Raw genomic sequence first — 9,178 nt, 5'->3', positions numbered from 1 at the left:
ACTGTAAACTACCATTAGAGACCACACAATGACATGGTACATCATGAAGTATAAGTGTACTACCCTAGCTAGATAGTAGATAACTTTGAAAGCTATAAAGTAAGCATTGATGAAAGAATTTCAAAAACCAAAATCTATGTCACAATGCATTATAGATTTGAAGGAGATTAAGTATGGTCGAAGTGAGTTTATCTGGGACTATTTTCAAAGGTTAAGATCTTGTTGGGTAGATAGACATTTGAGATTCTATATGCATAGCACAATAAGTGGTTCATTGCTAGACTAATCCCCCATATATTACTACCATTGACCTAACAAAAAATTATATTGCAATTAGAATCCTTAGAGATTACACTAAAATTGGAAGCATCTCTAGCAAGAAGTGGAGGTAATAGTGGCATGGCTCAAGTTTAGTGATAGCTAGCTGCACTAACAATCCAATTATAGGACTTGCTAAGTGCAAAGAAAATAATGAGAAATAATGGTGCACATTATGTAGGAATGAAGGACACCATAGGAATGTGTTGTAGCGGCTACAACCACCCTCCAAAATTTTGGCCTGCAACAATTTCAGAGCCTCCCTTGAAGAGTTTCACTTGATGATTGCACACACCTGGGTTCACTCTGTGAGCTCGTGTGAGTCTTTACATTCACCATGCTCGTTTATTGCACTCAAGCCTATGAATTTTGATGTTTAAGTCATGCTTGTGACTGTGTTCTGGTTATGCTGAAAGTCTTTGCTTCGTATGTGTTTGTTGTGTTCACCATGAAAGCATCTGTCGCACTCACACAGGGAGCCACATTCATTGTCGCACAAGCGTCATCTCGATCATGAATGATCAATCATGAGTGCCACACTTGTCGCTTGCACTGTCGGTCAGTCATGTTGAACATGCATGTCTGGATGGTTCGGTCGTTTCGTCATCAAGTCATGCGAGTGTGTGTTCATATGATCACCTATGCATATTTCTACTGTTCACACACTTAGTCATTTTTTCTGAAGTTATGACGACCATACTCCTCACTAACAGCCGAACCTTCACCCTATTTTCAACTTGATCGACTGTCAACCAGAATAGTGCAAAAGCACCAAGCTAGTTCCTTCAAGCATTGCTGCCTACAAGCAACTCAAGTAGCACTCATGTTGGCCACCCAGATAGTCGACCGAATGTTAATCTCAGAAATTGCGTAGTGCTCATGAGCAGGCCTCCAGCTGCCCATTAGTCAACTCAGCTCAGAAATTGCTCAGAGATGATTAGCAGGCTGGCCTTCCGGCCTTAGTGCAGTTTTTCTAGACAGCAACTCCCAGTAGCAGACTGCTTGTTCCCTTTAGGAATTGTGCAGTTTTTGTTGCCATTGACCCCGGTAGCCAACTGGCAGTTCCCTTTGGGAATTGCACAAGTCTGGCTTCCAGTGACCCTAGTAGCCAACTGGCAGTTCTGTCTGGGAATTGCATAAGTCTGGCTACTAGTGACCCCAGCAGCTAACTGGCAGTTCCCTCTAGGAATTGCACAGTTCTGGCTGCCAGTGACCCCAACAGCTAACTGGCAGTTCCATCTGGGAATTGTGCAGTTCTGGCTTCCAGTGACCCCAACAGCTCGTCTGGGAATTGCGAAGTTTTGGCTACCGGTCTCCCGGGCAGTTCCCTAGAAAAACTGCGCAATCCCTGCCTGTTGACCTTTCATGCAGCTCGGCCTGTTCCTCTGGAAAATTACACAAATCTGGTTGTCTAGTCCCTACTGACTGTTTGTTCTGAAAAATGCATAGAGCATGCTTGCCTTTCCCTCCTGTAGCCCAGACTGTCCCTCATAAAATTTGCGCAATTTTCCCTCCCAGCTGAGCCAAACCTTACAGACAATCATTGTCCACTAAGATTTCTTGTCTCCATCCCTCAGTGAATTTTGCACAGTTTTCATCAGCAATTGCTCAGAGCCATCATCCCGCATCACAGCCCTACTGCCTCTCCCGGTCACCTGCATTCGAATGATCATGTGTCATGGTAGACTAGGAGGTTTTGGATTTGATGTCGTCTCGGCATGAGTGATTGCAGGTACAGGGACACCAACAAAAATGTCAAGATGACAAACGGGATGAACGAAGGGAGCACATGCAGATGGATAGGTTCACCAATCGACAAATAAATGAAGCATGCGAAGCAGATGAACGCGGTGAACATGCACCTTTGCGAACAAGTGAGCCCGTCAAGCCTTCCAACATGAAAGCAAGGAACAACATGCTAGAACTTCATCAAGCGAACCAAGGACCATTGAAGGCTCCGGGCACTTCGCCATGTGGAGGTGAAGCTATGATACACCATGAAGACATCCATCACTCAGCAGCACTATAGCTCGACATGCACTCCAGCAGCAACATGAATGTACTAGCATTGTCATGTCAAGTCATGTCGAGTCAAGTCATGAGTCATGTTGCCAACATATCCACTATGGGTTTGTTATCAATCAATGTGATGTAACGTGGAAGTCCAAGAGACCCACTTGTTGAACATAGAGTCATGGAAGTCGGAAAGTCATGGAAGTTGAATGATCATGAGGGTAATCAAACAACCATAAGGGTTAGTTTCACCCTTGGCTATAAATACCCCCCTCATTTGTACATGAAAGGACTTTTCAAATCAACTCCTCCCACATAGCCAAGAGAGTCTATAATCTTTTCTTTGAGGATAAGTAGTGGCTCCAACGCTTCGCTGACTGGGTTAGTGATGTATGGTGTAATGATGTGTCTTAGAACTTTTGCTTAATTTAGAAGTTTGTTAACAGGCCAACACATTTTCACACATGTATTGTATTTGTTGTAAGATTGATCTTTAACACTTGTAATGCATGTTGGTTTAACCTATGTTCTACATCTGAACTGATTCATTTGTTGTAATGCATAATATATTAATGGATATGTGTTGTATATGTTGTTAATGTTGTCTCATCTGTGGCGACTACTCCGCCGGACATCAGATAGACCTTTCACGTGAACCTTGTTGTAATAACCGTTGCACTCGTTCAGACTCATCCATGAGTGCTGTATGTGTTATCATACCTTGTACACTGTGACTGCTGCATCTGAGTGGATTGCTTCGCTGGAAGCTGTGTATGTCCTTTTGTGTTGTGTGTTTCTAGCCAAGTTGGGACTGATCCCTTTCAACCTGGAACTTAACTTCAGTCTCTTCCCTTCACAATGAAAGAACCATTGACACATGTACACTTACACTCACCAGGGACGCAAACCTCACTTCTCAAAGACAAAGCGAACCAATCTCCTATGCCGACAAGCAAGATTTGAGGCAAATCCTTAAGACAATGGCAACCGGTCCATCATACCAGATGGGATTCCCACACGAAACGGTGTGAGGTCTAGTTGGGACTTCATATCGAGGTGATCTCGTGAATGTTGGCAGGTCCAGCACCGTCAACATTTCTGGTGCTAGAAGGAGGGCAACTAGTTGTACATGGCTGAAATTCCCCTCACACTCACTCATCAACCATCTGGTCAAGGCAATAACTTGCACTCCCTCTCTCATGACTCAGTAGTTGGTTACTCCTCACCTCCCAGAATTGAACATGAGATTTCATATCAACACCTTCGCTCCATCCGTCCCATCACTCGCCAGTTCGCGAAAGTAGTCAGACTGATCCCAGACATACAATATCTTCCACATGCATCGAAGAAGCCAAAAGCCACTCCCACAAGGGTTGTTGTATCATCGGTGGAAGAAATAGTCCTTGCTGCTCTTGAAGATTTGGAAGAAGCTATTGAAGACGGAGATGAACCTCCAATCTTCTTTGAAGATGAATAAGGCACTCTTGTGGTCTTGGGATCAAACTCTGGTATAGGAGGTGGAGGGGAAGGCAGTGGAGGAAGTGGAGGCAGAGACGAATTGACAGACTCAGATCCAGAACCATCATATTTCGAAGGAGAGGAAGAAGACGAAGAGGACGAAGAGATGGATGAACCAAATCTTGAATGGATGACTCAGGGACCATTGGCTCTCCCGGATGTTCTGCACAAGATGCCAAAGTGAGTGGAGAGAATGAACATCAAGTTTAACCCTGACAGTGCGGTGAAGGTAGAAGATCACTTAGACAACTTCTACCTACAACTGCAGACCCTTGAGGTATGTTATGACGATTTAGCATGTAGATTGTTTCCATGTACCTTGGACAGCCGAGAAACTACTTGGTATCACAACCTTCCATCCAACTCTATACAGAACTTGGGTTCTTTCAAACGTATGTTCCTTGAAAAGTTTGCTAATGACAAGACTCCAGCCATGCTACTCAAAGAATTGGGAACCATCAAGATGGAAGGAAAAGAGAAAGTGAAAGATTTCAATCAGAGGTTTACGCGTATCTTGAACAAGTTTGCAGCAAACACCAAACCTCATGACTCCATCACTGTCGATTATTACACATCTGCACTACCAACCACCATTGTGCAGTTCATCAAGTGAGCTACAAAGCCAACACTGTTAGAAAGTTGCAAAGAGGCTATTGTTGTTGAGAAAGACTTGCACACCATTGGAGTCATCAAGGATGACGAATCAATGAAAGACTCCAAGGATGCGAGAAGAAAGCCCCAAGAAACGATGAGCAAAGGCAGAGATGAGGAAGCAACTAACATTGAGACCCTCACTTGCCTTATCAAGAACTTGACCACCGAAATGTCCAAACTCAAGCAACGGATGACGGACACATTCGTGAACAGACATCCGCCCAGACAGAGACAAGAAAGAATTTCATCAACTGGCTCATGAAGCAACAACCAGTTCCATTCCAAATTTGCATAGAAGTCTATGTTCCAACTCGATCAATGCACTGATCCTAATTATTGTTCCTTCCATGGAGAATTTCACCGCAAAAACTCTTGTTTAGATTGGAAGCGATTTGTTAGTGCTGTCTATACTCACACACTTGATGCGGATGGCGACATATAGGAGCAACTCAAGGACATTGATGATAATGAAGAGGCTACACCTCATGAAGTACCAAGTTCTGGGCATGTGGTGAATGCATATCGGTGCTCGCAAGTAGTCTCGAAGATGAACACTGAGAAGCAGCCCCAAAAGAAAAATGATCGTTACAACCTTAGGAGTAAAGGGGCTCCCTCGACACTTGAGGAGATGCAAGAGAAAGTGAGTCGGCTGATAAAGAAGGCTAATCCACCAGCTACTTCAAAGAAACAAACACAAAGAAAGTATGGGAAGATAGCAGTGGAGAAGAACACATCCGTGAGAAGCAAGTTCCAGAACAATCCACTAGACAACATGAGCATCCATTCCACCCCGGACACCGTGGTGAGTCTACGACCTTTGGATTACAAAATAGTCGATGACATGAAGAAAAATCGAGCGAACATTAGTTTATTTGAGTTAGCCGATGTCCAGAGCTAGCGAGATATCTTGCTGCGTGCATTGGGACAAACAGAAACAGACAGCGCAGACTCTACCAACAAGGGAGCATGCACACCTCCTAGATCACTATCCACTATGCTCAGTACACTTTGAATGGAAGAAGTAAACTCAGGTTTCCCCCCATTCCTACTTTCATTTGAATTTTTCAACTACAATGTCCACAACTATTTGGTTGATTCTGGTGTGACAGCCAATGTCATGCCGCTCTCCATTGCTAAGAAGATCAATGCACGATGGAGCGAAACATCTACGAGAATCATCCAAATTGATAGAACATCAGTACCAGCCATTGGTGAACTACGAGATGTAATCATAAGATTATCTCATGAAAATCGAGTCCACTAGTGCATCAACATAGTTGTTGTGGACATACTGGAAGCATATGGTCTGCTGCTTAGCAGAGACTGGTCCAGCAAGCTAGATGGATACTTTGCTATAGACTGGTCTCACCTGTGGCTTCCATACAAGGGAAGATGCAACCAAATCTGGGTGTTATCCAAGAGGTATATGAAACACAATGTCACTCCCCTTGATGGCGAGAATGAACCATTGGCCTTCGCAGAACTCATGTTTGGCAACTGCCTCCTGGAAAAGACATTGGAGTGTTATCCTACATGGCCTACTTCAACATCGTCAGACAAGCAGTTGGGACTCCTTCCTCACCCAGCTGATGATAATGAAAATTTTATTGTTTGTTTTGCTATTAGTAGCAGCAGTAGCAACAATGGTAGTAACAGTAGTACCAGCATGCCAAACGGTCCATGTACAGACAAGTTGTGGGTCATGAGTCTTAGAAAATCAAGAATACATGATGCCTCAAGGATCGAGTGTATCTCAGTCATCCAAAATAATGAATCATGCATGATTTCAAGTTTTTTTGAAGACTGAAGTCACAAACTATGATGTTGAATCACTCGTGTTGAACACACGAAGGACCAACACCATGAACGAACAAAGCAACTTGGGAACCCAATATAATCTGAAGATGGCCAATCTCGGTACAAGTTACACACTGTAGAAGTAACCAACTATTGACCACTTAATCGAACAATATCGAGATGGGTCTGCACAAGTAGATGATGACCTGAGTACTTATCAATCCAACATAAGATTCCAGGTAAAGGAGGATACAATACATTGCAACAAAGAATAGGTAACACATACATGTTGTTTGTCCTCCTTTTGTCGAAAAGATTGAATAACATTTTCAGTGTTTGGATTACTTGCAAAGTTCGTCATCATAATTGGTTTTCTAATTCAAATCCCGCACATAAGAAATCTTAGAAGATCCGCTTACGCATTGACTTCAAAAACTTGAACACTTCCCAGGGTAAAAACAATTATTCCGTGCCATAATTCGAGCCCATGTTGCACACAGTACCGAGACAGTAGTGTTGTCTTCACTTGAATATTTTTTGGAATGCCACTAGGTTCCGATAGCAGAACCCAGTGGACTGGCACTGTTCCACATGAAACTTGGCTCACACATGTATCATTTGCAATCACTTGACGGGAGGATTGATAATCTTCCTGTCAAACAACCAAGTCCTCATACATTAGTTTAGTAGTTCGGGACACGCCCATGCCTTGTACATAGTCTGCGTACTGCTTGTTGTTTCATTTGGTTTGTTTTGCTTATTATCTTTGCTTTTTCTTTGTTTTATTCTACTTACTATTTTTGTTCACTTGAATTTTGTTTGCTTGATATATTACTATTTTTGTTTCCGGAAATAAGTGTTGCCAACTACTATGTTCTAGCTTTTGAATAGAGTATGTGGCTGAAATTTGAAGAGACTTGTGACACTATAGCACTTGGCCACTCTTGTTTCCATTTTCTCTGTGCTTGGTTACATTCTTCGGTTGATGAAGTCCTGACGGAAAATATGAACCATCTCTAAGGGAAGCTTGGGTCCAACCATGAAACTGTGTCCACACTGAGAAACCCCATGCCTATACTCAGCCTTCTTCTCTATGTGTTGAAGCTACTCCAATTAGTAGAAATGAAGAAGGGGAAAAATGTAAACTAGCAAACCTATGTCAAAGGTCTTACATGCTTCTTTGAAGGAACAACCTCTTCTACTCTCAATAAGTCAGGATCCCTCTTCCTCCCTAAAAATAAATAAGTGCCTATGCACAATTCTCTTTAAAAATACAAAGGCGAAAGAAGAGAAAGGCTTCCTACGTAGAGAGGTGAAGCATGCAACTCCACCGGGGTACTGACCAGGTTCACTGGCAGTGGAGCAATGTGTGTGTTCCTGTGTGACTCCGCCAGGGTACTGTCCAGGTTTACTTGCAGCGAAGAAACACCAGAGATGAAAACTTATACTCTAAAAATATTCAACTCACGAACTAAACTACACTTCCTAGATTCGAAACACTGAGATCTAAGCTGAACTTTTGATTGTGTTTTACTGAGTTGGAAAAAGGTGAACCATGTATGTCCATGGGGTAAGTGGGGAAACTGAAGTAACCTGCACAATGATTCAATAATCCCCGAAATACCAAGGCCCTGTGCTAGAAACAAACCAAAACAGAGAAGCTGGAGTTCTACCAGTGTGTCTCCAAGTGTTGTAGCACTACAACCACCCTCCAAAATTTTGGCCTGCAACAATTTTGAAGCCTCCCTTGAAGAGTTTCACTTGATGACTGCACACACCAGGGTTCACTCTATGAGCTCTTTACATTCACCTTGCTTGTTTATTGCACTCAAGTCTTTGCATGTTGATGTCTAAGTCATGCTTGCGACCGTTTTTTGGTTATGCTCAAAGTCTTTGCTTCGTATGTGTTTGTTGTTTTCACAATGAAAGCATATGTCACACTCACACACAGAGTCACATTCACTATCATGCAAGCGTCATCTCGATCATGAATGATCAATCACGAGTGTCGCGGTTATCGCTTGCACCATCGGTCTGTCATGTTGAACATGTGTGTCTGGATGGTTTGGTCATTTTGTCGTCAAGTCATGCGAGTGTGTGTTCGTATGATCACCTATGCATATTTATACTATTCACACACTTAGTCATTTTGGCTGAAGTTCTGAAGACTAGATTCCTCACTGACAGGTTAGATCATCACCCTGCTTTCAACTTGATCGACTGTCAACCGGAACAACAAAAAATCACCAAGCTAGTTCCTTCAAGTAGTGTTGCCCACAAGCAAATCAAGCAGCACTCATACTGGCCACCCGGATAGTCGACCGACTATTCATCTCAGAAATTGTGTAGTGCTCATGAGCAGGCCTCCCACTTCCCATCAGTTAGCTCAACTCAGAAATTGCACAAAGATGATCAGTAGGTCGACCTTTTGTCCTTAGTGCAGTTTTCCTAGCCAACATCTCCCAGCAGCAGACTGTCTGTTCCCTCCAGGAATTGCATAGTTTTTGCTACCAGTGACCCCAACAGCCAACTAGCAGTTCCCTCTGGGAATTGCGCAAGTCTGGCTACTAGTGACCCCAGCAGCCAACTGGTATTTCCCTCTGGGAATTGCGCAAGTGTGGCTGCCAATGACCCCAGTAGCCAACTGGCAATTCCCCTCTAGGAATTGCACAGTTCTGGCTGCAAGTGACCCTAGCAGCCAACTAGAATTTCCCTCTAGGAATTGCACAGTTTTGTCTGCCAGTATCCCAGGCAGTTCCCCAGAAAAATTGCACAATCCTTGCTTGCTGACCCTTCATGCAACCCGACCCATTCCTCTAGAAAATTGCGCAGATCTGCCTATCTAGCCCCTACTGAATGTTTGTTTTGGAAAATGTGC

This window comes from Pinus tabuliformis, chromosome 2_1, assembly GCF_031772625.1.
Source record: "Pinus tabuliformis cultivar Carrire ecotype Pingquan chromosome 2_1, CPIR1, whole genome shotgun sequence".
Taxonomy (NCBI): domain Eukaryota; kingdom Viridiplantae; phylum Streptophyta; class Pinopsida; order Pinales; family Pinaceae; genus Pinus; species Pinus tabuliformis.
This window is presented reverse-complemented; position numbering follows the sequence as displayed.